General features: G+C 51.7%; 1 long non-coding RNA gene across 1 annotated transcript; it reads left to right on the top strand.

Moving 5' to 3' along the window:
* The first annotated feature begins 9,629 nt into the window (after positions 1–9,629).
* Positions 9,630–11,075, top strand: LOC104862260. Its single transcript, XR_780237.1, has 3 exons — positions 9,630–9,948; positions 10,461–10,656; positions 11,041–11,075. It is a non-coding gene; the product is annotated as an uncharacterized LOC104862260 (long non-coding RNA).
* The last annotated feature ends 390 nt before the right edge of the window (positions 11,076–11,465 follow it).

The raw sequence follows: 11,465 nt of genomic DNA, 5'->3' as shown, positions 1-11,465 counted from the left end.
AAAAAAAAAAAAAAAAAAAGCAAAACAACTGAACACTTGCGAGTTATTATTAGCGGGAAGCCAGGTCGTGGGCCGAGCCCGAGCTGGGGTCTGGCGTGTGTGAACATGTCTGACAACTGCAAGGGAGGCCCAGAGGCCCAGGGGCACCTGTTGTATGGGGAGGAGAACTCAAAGACCAGGCTCAGCAGGGAAACGGCCCTGTTCATCAAAGCTCAGCCACCTGCTCTGCCAGGCAAACACTGGGAAGACCCTTTGCACATATCCTGCGGGAGCCCAGGGTACAGGCAGTGGGCCAGGTCAGCTCCTGGACCTCACACAGCCAGAAGAGGGCAAGGGCCCTTCCTTCCTCTGGGTTCCCCAGAGCTCAGGCTCCGTGTGCCTACAGCACTGAGCAGCGACTAGGGTGAGACACGGGAGCAGACCTAGGGGAACCCTAAGATGGTTCTCAGGCTGGGCCGAAGGCTGGAAAGCCTGTGTCAGGGGCAGACCTTGGGGCACAGTATACACAGAAGATCATGCGTGCTCAGATGCTCAGACCCGAGGAAATTCCACTCACTGTACCATGTTTTCTGTTCTTGGTTGTTATTGTTTTGGTTTTTAGGGCTTTTTGAGACAGGGTCTCCCTATGTAGTCCAGGCTGGCCTTGAACTCAGCATATAGCCCAGGCTGGCCTCTAATCCACAGTGATCTTCCTGCCTCAGCCTCCTGAGTGCTGGCATTACAAGTGTGCCCAGATCAACCATGTGTCTGAACAACAAAGTTACATCTCCTTTTTCTTCTGCAGTGAATGGTGCCCGTCCCATCAGGTTGACAGTGGCCTTTATTTTATCGTCATGTGTGGGCACTGCAGTCCTGCTGCTCCAAATATTCATCTCTGCAGCTCCTCCTCCTACCTGTGTGTACCAGGCTCCGGGCCGGGCACTATAAATACCTGAAATGCAGTTCTGCCTAACAGTGGCAGGACTCCCTCGGCCCCACTGTGCTCCTCAGGGTCCTCCCCTACTCCTGCACTTGCAGGGCTGATGAAGCACCTCTGGGCTGTGGCCACCCCTGCCTCCTCAGAGCCTTGCTTTCCTGCCCTTGAGCCGGACAACGATGTGCAGTTACCCGACACATCCAGATTTTATTACTGCATGATTTTTATTCCCAAGCACCATTGAGAATGTGTAAGATCAGCTCTCAATTCCCAAGGCCTATGGACTTTAGCCCTCTTTCCAGAGCACCAGTAATCACGACATACCATAGCCTACCCATGCACAAAGTGCACAGGTCACTATAAAAAGCGATAAAGCATCGCGTGCCTGCGTGTAGGTCTCTGGGAAAAGGAATTCCTAACACCGCCACCCCATGGGCTAAGGGATCTGCAGGGCTGAGGAAGAAGTCTCCTTGTGTTCCCTTCTGAAGCTTCTAATTTTAAATTAAGTGCATATATTACAGCTGTTCTAATTCATTTTTTAAAAGCTGGTTCTAAACCAACGAAAAAGTCCAACAAAGAGCAAAGCAGAGTGCTGAGGCCTGGAGCGAGGGTCCCGGCAGGCGACCCCAGTTAACGGCTCCACTCTCTGCAATCAGAGGTGCCCCAGATGCTGCCAGGGGAAGCATCGCCTCCTTCAGGCCAGGTCTCACAGGACCCCTCCCGAGCCTCTCTCCTGTCACGCACTGAGGTCGCAGGACCTCCCGTGCTCCACAGGGCCCAGGCCCCAGGCCAACCCTGCTTCTCCTCTGCAGGGTTTCTAAGAGCAGCAGCTCAGCAACGCGGCCTCAGCCACTGGTTGTTCGGGTTCCCTGGGCAGGACCCAGGTTTGCGGATGGGGACACGAGTCTCCGGTCTCAGCTCGACTGATTATGAAATCCACAGGGCTACACAAGTCACCGAAAGCACACAAACTCTCCCACTCGCTCTTCCCTCCGGTCCACTGATCAAATTAACTTTCGGTGTGCAGGATATCAGACCCGGTCCAGGCAAAAGCAGGTAGGAAGGAAGGAAGGACCGGCCATACTGACACCTGGAGCCCACAGTCCAGGAACAAAGATCAGTGAGGCCTGGCAGCCACACTGACCTCCTCGGGCAGGACCAGGATGGCGTCCACCGCATTCTCCGGCCATTATCTCCCTACGTTCGAATCCTGGCTCAACCACGGCTTCTGAGCAAGTTGTGTAGCCTCCTGGGGCCTCAGTCTTTCCCTCTGCAAAATGGAACCACAACAGCCCCTGCCTAAGGTCACTGTCTGCGTTCCTAAGTAAACACGTGCCTCTGAGCCCATGCTCTTTACAACCTTGGTCTCCACACAGCCTTGAGAGCCACTCGACCAGGACCAGGGCTGCTCGTCTCTGCAACCCTGTCTTCAAAGCTGAGGTCCTGAGATAGGGATTCTCTTTCTGCAGCGATGAACAAAGCATTTGACAAGGCAGGATGAGCCCAGTCCCGAGACAAAGGTGGAGAAAGAGAAGGTGAAAAGGACATACAAGCAGGGGCTGGGAAAAGCAAAGGCCACAGCTGAAATGTGCCTCTCCTGAGATGACAAAAACTCCTTTAACCCCAGTCCAGCTTCTTGGCACAGGAACTGTACTTGATTCTGATTTTCTGGCACTGAAGACTGAACTCAGTCGTCTCCCACTGAACCACATGCCCAGCCCCGCCCCCCACTTTTGAGACAGTGTCTCCCCAAGTGGCTCAGTTGCCCAACTTGGGTTTTCACTTGACGGTTCTCCTGCCTCAGCCTCCCACAAGGGCTAGGATTGCAGGCACATGCCGCCCTGCTCCATTGACTAGCTGATTTTAAGGCTGCTTTTCTCTTGCTTTCCTCTGCCTGGCCAGGCTCCCTCCCCCTGGGCACAGTTCCTGCCCTGCCCCCGCCCCACGGCAGCCACAGCCCTGACCTCCTGGCTTCCCAGGCGGGCCAGCAGCCGGCCAGCCGGGTGGGGCAGGAAGGAGGAGGAACTCCCAGCACCCAGATCCTTAACTCCCTTCCAAAGCCCTGCTGATCCTAATCAGTGTGGGAACTGAGACACCGCCTCTTTTCATAAACTTTATCTCCTGCACTGCCTCTGATAACGCACCATAAATAAACGAGCCCAGGCCGCAGCTCCCAGGGGGAAGGGAATCACGCGCCCAGCTGGGAGGGAGGCGCACGTTTGGTTTCCTCCCCGGGTTCAGAGAGCAGACGCCTCCCGCACCCTGTGGCACCCTCCGGCGCAGGATAAGAAGCCCGGCTTCCCTTGCAGCGGCCTCGGGCCGCCCTACTGGCCTGTGCATCGGGAGTGGGGAGTGCGTGTGCCTACTAAGCCTCTTGCCTCGGGTCAAGTTCCTGGGGCTGTGTTGGACCTGGGCGTGTGGCTGCTTTATCACCAGCCCCTTTGGTCTGGAGCTGGGGCAGGGAGGGGAGGGACAGGGAGGGAGCAAAGGCCCGGGAGTCTCCAGGAGCCATGGGGTGGGGGCAGGGCCGCAAAGGCGCCCAGAACGGTGTGGGGAGGTGGCCTGGGGTAGGGGGAGCCCTGGGTGCTAGGCTGGCCCGGCCATGACTACAAGGGAAGGGAGGGACTCCTCCCTGTCCGTTAACAGTGTGTCAAAGTCCCCTGAGCAATTACTCAGCACCCTAGGTCAAAAGCATCCTTGGAGTTTGTACCTGGGGGACCCAAAAGTAACCTGTGATACATTTTGGAGGTGGGAGTTTGAGGATGACTTGAAGAATCTAGAAAGACAGAGCCCAGTGTGCAGGCCAGCTGCCACCACCAGGCTCTGTGGCCGCTGACAGCCACTGCCTCTCTCAGGGACTCAGTTTTCCCTGTCTGAATAGCTCTTCGACCTCACATCCTCAACAGGAAGTAATTAATGTCCTTCTTGTAATCCACTTCCAGGGCGTGGACAGTTTCTGTGACTGACCGTGGCCCAGGTGACTGGCCCTCGATTGCCCTTCAGGGGGCTGCATAGATTCGGGGAGTCCAGTCAGAATGAAGCTGGCCTTCAAGAGGCAAAGATTTGAACATGAAATCCGAGAAATTCTGAGAGCATTAGCTTCACGCTGCTCAGGCCCAAGTCTAAACTCACCATCTTCCTTCTACGGGAGACACTGGCTGGCTCAGAAGATCCACGCAGGGGATCTGTCATTCCCCTTAGTGGGAGGCAGAGCTGGGAGTCACACTGCTCCACGTGGCGGCTTGGGTGTGACAGAACTGGGCGTCCTGATAGCACTCCCTGGGGTGATGGGGAATGTGGCTTGCAAGCCGGCCCCTCGGCCACGGCTGCAAAAAGTTCACTTGAGAAACGGAAAGAAACAAAGGCCTGGTTCTTCCGAGCGCCCTGTCCCTACACCCTGTCCGGGGAACATGTGGCCCAGACAGCCTTTACTTCCTGCTCTCTGGACAGAAGCCACTCAGTCTCGCTACCTTCCTTTGCATAATGTCAAGAAAAATGAGTCACATTGAACTGTGATTTGTTGAGAAACATTGGCAAGAGGTTCCAGTTGCAATCGGAGTTGGTTCCTTGCGAAGGGACAAACACTCTCGATCACTGATTTATTATCATGTGACCGAGCCCCTAGGCCTTGGTGTTCTGGTCTGTGGATCCTGGGGTTGTTAGCAGTTCCTTCCCAGGTTGTCCCGCGGGGACTGTAACATGCGTGGGACCATCACGAGAAGTGGGAGCGACAAGTGTGCAGAACAGAGATGGGGAAGGGAAGCATCCCAATTCTTGCGTCTGAGTTTGTCTAGTAATGTAGAAGTTGGGACGGACAGGAAACAGAAAGGAAGAAAATCGCACGCTTCCCTCTCCTTTCCTCAGAAAATGCACATGCACTGGACACAGGACGGTCATGGAACTTCTCTAGCAGTTTAGGGGCCTCCCGGGACCTGGCAGCCCACCAGGTACAGTGTGGAGCACAGTGCGCCTCCTGCAGACTGCAAAGATAGCTGTGCTCTCAACACTCGGCTGGAAGAAAACTCAGTTTAGGTTCTGCTTGGGAAACGACGGAGTTGGACAAGCAGCTCTTCTGTTGAAGGCACGAAACTCCCAGGGCAGCGGGACTCCACGCCTTGCTCTTCCCGTGCTTTCTTCTCGGTGACGCTGTCCGCTGTCACCCAAGTGCCCCGGCGCTCAAGACAGAGCCAGTACCCAGGGCAGCTATTGTGGGGTGAATGGTGGCCCCCAAAAGACATGTCCAAGCCCTGGCCCCCAGTACCTATGGGTGTGGTCTTGGGAGAGGGACTCTGTGTTACATGGGGGTCCGCCTGGAGGAGGTTGCCCTGGGTTACCCGGGTGCACCCCGAATCCGGTGATAATGTCCAGTGCCCACCCCAGTGTCCTCATAAAAGGTACAGAGAAGACAGCAGAGGCCGAGAGATGCGGCCACGAACCAGGGTCTTCCCAGAACCTCGGCAGGGAGCTGCAACCCTGCTCACCGCATGATTCCAGACACTCGACTTCCAGGACACAGAGAGGATACATTTCTGCTGTTTTCAGACACGTAACCTGTAGTAATGTGTTATGGCAACCGTAGAAAATAAATACTTGCCCTTAGCAAAATATCTTTGTGAGCACCTCTCTTTGATATTGCTCTTAAAGGCAAGAGCTACTAACCACGACATTAATGGCCTGGGAAGAAAGCCCCCCGCCGTCTCTGTCTCTCTACCTCTGTCTCTGTCTGTCTGTCTCTCTCCAGTCCCCAGGGCCTCCATTACGGACAGAGGAGGGGTACCAGCTCCCCAGACGTGGCAGCTCTTCTTCATTTCTGGAGGAGATGCCGGTCCTGACACAGGCTCACCCCTTGATTATGGGCTGTGTAGAAAGCAAAGTCCACAGCTCCTGCACTGTGCACGGAATTCATTCTTGAGGCTGGAGGACGTGGAGACCAGCTCCTTCGGGCACGGGCTTCGAGGATTCCTGTGATTTGGTTTTTGTTGTGATGTCGTTTCTGTGGTTATATGGAGGACCCTGAATTCCAGAGAAGGGAGCATTACCCAGAGTCAAGGGCAAAATCAGGGCCGGGGATGTAGCTCAGTGGTGCTGCGCCTGCCTGGCACGCACAAGGTCCTGAGATCGATCCCCGGTAGGGGGGCAAAATAAAAAGTAGATCACAGGAAACAGGGAGATAGATCCTCTGCCGATGAGAAGGGACCCGAGAGAAGGAGGCAGGAGAACAGGATGGAAAGGAATGAAGGTGTGTTACGTACATGCACCAGCTCCGTTCAAGGAGTAAAGGTTATGCACCGCAAACATGGGCTAATAAAAATGAAAATGAAAATAAGAAAGTTCATTCAAAAGGGGAAGGAAAGGTCTTCTCCCACAGTACAGCCCATGGAGGCCTGCACTTCTCCCCCGGACTCTGGGTTCAGTGCCAGGAACGGGGCTCAGCAGGTGTGGCCAGGCCCTTCTGAAGCCCTCGGTTTCGTGCTATAAGGGTTTTCACTCCAGCCCTTTCTTTATTTTTCAGTTTGAGACAAAGTCTCACTGAGTTGTCCAGGCTGGCTTGAACTTGCAATTCTCCTGCCTCAGCCTTCTGAGTAGTTGGGATTCCAGGTATGCAGGACCATGACTAACTGCAATGAAGTTTTTCAGAGTACTAAATTGGCAAGATTGGAATCATATTGCTTCCTTCAGTGTAGATTTAATTACATTTTCAAATATATTTTGAGAGAGGGTCTCCCTATGCAGCTCAGAATGGCCTCAAATTCACAGGGATCCTCCTGCCTCAGCCTCCCAAGTGCTGTGGTTACAGACATGTGCCACTACGTCTGGCACAAGTTTGCCTTTTAATCCTTGGCTGGGAAGTTTTAGGGGAAGGCTTCACACAGAAGATGGTCGAGGTGTGGAGTAAGGTAGGCTGAGTGGGTGCAGGTCCATGGTCCACTGGGTCTCTGGCAAACGTCTTGGCTCTGGACCAGTCTAGATAAAGGGATGGATCGGGAAATAATTTTTAGGATCTGCCCTGGGTAAGGCATGGAGCTGGACATTGCTGGGTCCAGTCTCCCTTAGGACTTGGGAAGCCAGGTGGGGCCAGATTGCAGACGGCTTTGATCTGTTCCCCTACCAGCTGCCCACCCCTGGGAGGCCACTGGGGCATTCCTGCCTCTGAATCTCTGCCTCGAAGCAGCCTCCTGCCTGCCCCACGCCCTCTGCGTCTGTCTGTGTGGCCCAAGAGCCAATGCAGTGGGACAGGCAGGCCTCAGTCCTGGGCCAGCAGGAGGTGACCTTTGTCCCACCCAGGCCAGGGCACCTGGTGGAAAGGAACCTGGTCCTTATTGTACCAAACACCTGGGAGAGGGAAAGAGCCATTCAAGCTCATCTGTATTTGATTGAAGCAGCCCACAGGCTACACAGGAGCCTAGGACACAAATTATTTCTCTGGTTCCTTCCCAGCTGATTAGACCACCATGAAACGTCAGTGCACCCTGTGATTCCAGAAGGCCTCTGGGGGTGGAATCAGCTCCATTATAATCTCCTTTGGGCTGAATTTCACAACAGATGCTCCAGATGGGAGTGGGAACTAATTGCCCCCATCATCAGCCTTAGAGCAGAAGGCCCGCTCCTCCCAGGACCCCAGTAGGAATGGAGAAAGCTCAGCAAGACCAGAGCCCAGGTCTGCAGAGCCAAGAGCTCCTGTCTGCGGAGCTCAGGTCCAGCTCGCTAACTGCCACCACTGAGATTCACAGTGTCTCAAAGGACGTTGGGAGCAGGGCTAAAAGACAGAGAAAGCCTGGTGCATGCTGGGAGGCCAATGCAGGAGGTCTGCAAGTTCAAGTCCTGCTTGGCCTGTTTAGCGAAAACTTGTCTCAAAATAAAAAATGAAAGGGGCTGGTGCTGTAGCTGACACCTCTCAGACTGATGCCAAATGCTATAGAAAAGAAGGCAGCTCGAAAGGGTGCCTATTTGTCAAATCCGGGACAATCCATTTATCCCAATAAGAAATGATAGTGAAGGTTCATAACTACGGAGTAAAATAGGACTCCATACAGCCACGGTGATATGAATACCTGAGTGGAGAGAAGAGAAGGCTTTGTCCCCTCACACATAAAGGATAAATTAGAAAAGTGACCATTCGGTAACTACCATGGCAATAATTAATCCAGCCAAGAAACATTTGTATGTTAAATATAGTGGATGAAGGCCGGGCGTGGCGGCACACTTGGGAGGCTGAGGCAGGAGGATCTCTGTGAGTTCAAGGCCAGCCTGAACCCTGCCCAAAATGCATGACACAAATCTAATCAGGTGGAAACATCAGACAAATCCAACATGGGGGCCATTCTAGGAAATCACCATTACCCGCCATTCAAAAGGTATCAAAGTTCTGAAAGCCAAGGAAAAATTGAGCCACTGTTCTGCATGAAGGAAATGGAAGAGACAAGACAACTAAATGCAACTGATGATCCTTTTGCTTTAAAAGCACCATTTGATTTGCTAATAAAACTTGGCCCCTGAGGATTGCATGTAGTGATGTTTCAGTGTGAATTTCCTCATTTTGGTGCCTGCACTGCCAGTCTGAGTAGAAACGTCTTTGCTTGTAGGAGTTACATGCTATGTGAGAGTTACATAGTATTTGGACTCAGGGAAAGTATTCCTTGTTCTACTTTTGAAACTTGTTTTCAGGATGAAATTATTTCCAAATAAGCAATTTTAGAAAATGCCCCGATGCAAACATGTCAAAGTTGTGACTATTAAACATAGTTTTAGCCGGGCGTGGTGGCGCACGCCTGTAATCCCAGCACTCGGGAGGCTGAGGCAGAAGGATCGCTGCGAGTTCGAGACCAGCCTGGGCTACATAGTGAGTTCCAGGTCAGTCTCAACTACATAGTGAAAATCTGTCTCAAAAAACAACAAACAAAAAACAAAAAACAAAAAAAAAAAACACATAGTTTTGTCCCTTCTAGAAAATACTTTGTCTTCAAGGTTGTGACAGCCAAGCATCACAAGAGGCAGATCAGTGCCTTGCGAGAGAGCCTCATTTGTGGTAAATGTCTATAAATCAGTGTTAGTGCCCCACTGGTTGTCCTTGGTGATACCCAGTCATCAAGTAAGACCAACCTTTAGTTAACTGCACCAATTTCATTTTACCTTTGCATCTGATGCAGTCAATGAAAAATTGTTCTGGGAGAAAAAAAACAACTTAGGGTATTGAAATAACTTTCATTAAAAAAACAAAACAAAACAAAAAAAAACACTTTAGCAAATGCTTTTGAAAAATCTGAGCCGGGCATGGTGATGCACACCTGATCCCAACACTCTGGGAGGCTGAGGCAGGAGGATTACCTGCTGACACTCTCATTAAGCTTAATGCAACCTGGGCACAGCAGAAGAGAAAGAAAATCAAGTCTGTTGGTGACAAGAGGGCTGTAGTAGGCACCGCCTTCCTGTTTCCTTTGTGACAAATGAATGCCATCTACGGACACCAAAGGCTCTCTCTGTGCACCAGCCCTAAGTTGGGCTTCTAGCTTCTTCACCCCTTCTTTCTCAAAGCAGAGCAACGCCTGGGGGCTGCTTGGAGTATCTGACAGCTCTTCAAGGGCTCTGCTGCGACCCTCCCTTCTGTCCGACTGGAAGGGGCTGTCCCCGGTTCACAGTCCTGCCATGTTCCAAAAGTTCTGGTTAATCATCACTTAGAGCTTGCAAATAAGATCGCAAGTTATGGTTTGGTTACTCAGCCCGCAAACTCCCCCTGAAAAACGTGCAACGTTCACTAATGCACACACACAGCACGGCCATGCTGGGAATGACGGCAGGGAAAAGGTACTGTGCTCTGCACATTAAAGCAAGCTTTCGCAGGTGCGGAAATCCAGCCAGTACAGCTACTGAGACCACTGGGAAGAAGAGAGTTGAACCCTGCTGGAGCCCCAGCTCTGGCCTGCTCCCCTCCATCCCACAGCTCGGGCTCAGGACCTCCTCCCTGGAAAGTGCGGAACACCTTCTTCTGCTTCTCCTGAGGCCTCGCTGTGACATCTGCTCCAGGAAGTGTCTGGGTGAGTCGCAGAGGCGTGGCCTTGGGGTCTGGGCGTGGGCCTTCACCCTGTCTTCCCTGGCACTGCTCCCCTGCTCCCCTTCCCTGCCGCCATGAAGCGAGCAGCTCCCTTCACCGCACCCTCGCACCACGAAGTTCCTGCCTTGGAGCCAACTGACCATGGACTGAATCCTCTCAAAATAGGAGCCAAATTAAACCTCTGCTGGAGGTGTGAGCTGTGGGTGTTGGGAATTCTGTCCCAGCAATGGGAAGGCTGACTAATGTACCCTTGTCCCACAGTTGTAGACCCCAGGCCCATAGCACTTATGACACACTGACCTTGCTGTAATTTTGTTCTCTCTCTCTCTGAGTCTGACACACACACACACACACACACACACACACATGCACGCACAATTGGTCTCACTACACACAGAAAATATGACATTGGGACAAAAAGTAATTCCTGAAAGTAAAGTATTTAGGGGAGCAAATATAATTTTCCATTTACCACTAAATATGTATTTCATTTAGGTCAGCCTCCTAGTGATACTTGGTGGAATTATTTTATTTAAAACATCTGCGGAATATCCTATTTATCATAATACTGAGAGAAAGGAACAAAAAGAAAAGAAAGAAGTCATAAATAGCTATCAGAATCAACCCACTGCTGACGCTACGTGTAGCTATAAACTCACTGGATATGACGTGATTTGACTTTCCAAAACTGGTAAGACCATTGATGGTACTGAGGGTAAAAATATCCCTGAAATCCTTATTCTGTGATAGAAAAGGAAGGCAAGTCTGTCTGTATTCTCCATGCGTGTTCTTCTTCAAGACAAAGTTTATAAAATAATCTCAGACAGGGTGTAACATTTGCCAGACAGCTGTTCTAGGGAATGCCAAGACGATAATCCTTGGGTCTGTCATAGTCTTTTGCATTTTTTTCTTGCTTCAGTGAATTCTGGGTCTGGGCCAGCATGGGGACACGTGTTCAGGAAGTTCCAAAAGGCTCTAAGGAGATGTCATTTTCCTTGAGGCTTTTTATGGACTTATTTTGGATTTTGTTGTTGTCGTTTTTTGTTTGTTTTGTTTTGTTTTGTTTTTGAAACAGGGTCTATGTCGTTTAGGCTGGTCTTGAACTCACTATGTAGCCCAGGCTGGTCTTGAACTCACAGCAATCCTCCTGCCTCAGCCTTCTGAGTACTGGAATTACAGGCCTGCACCACCACGCCCAGCTCCTTGAGGTGTCTATGCCTGTTTCTGACCTTTGTAAGAAGGCAGTGTCTTGGTGAAGCCGTTCACCCTGCTCCTGACGTTCACCAGCTCAGTTCGCACCTGGTCGGATTCCCCTTCAGACCCCTGAGAAGTCTCCTATGGAGAGTGGATGAACCCCAGACAGGAAGCCACAGACTGGTTGGTCTCAGAACTGGAAGTCAGCTCCGGGTCACATGGCCTGGCACCTTCCCTTTTGATTGATTGGTCACTGTCCCTGTGCAGCAGGAATGAGTTTTATAGAAAACTAAATTCTTTCTATCA

The sequence above is a fragment of the Fukomys damarensis genome, unplaced genomic scaffold, assembly GCF_012274545.1.
Source record: "Fukomys damarensis isolate Sample0158 unplaced genomic scaffold, DMR_v1.0_HiC HiC_scaffold_12, whole genome shotgun sequence".
Taxonomy (NCBI): Eukaryota; Metazoa; Chordata; class Mammalia; order Rodentia; family Bathyergidae; genus Fukomys; species Fukomys damarensis.
This window is presented reverse-complemented; position numbering and strand designations above follow the sequence as displayed.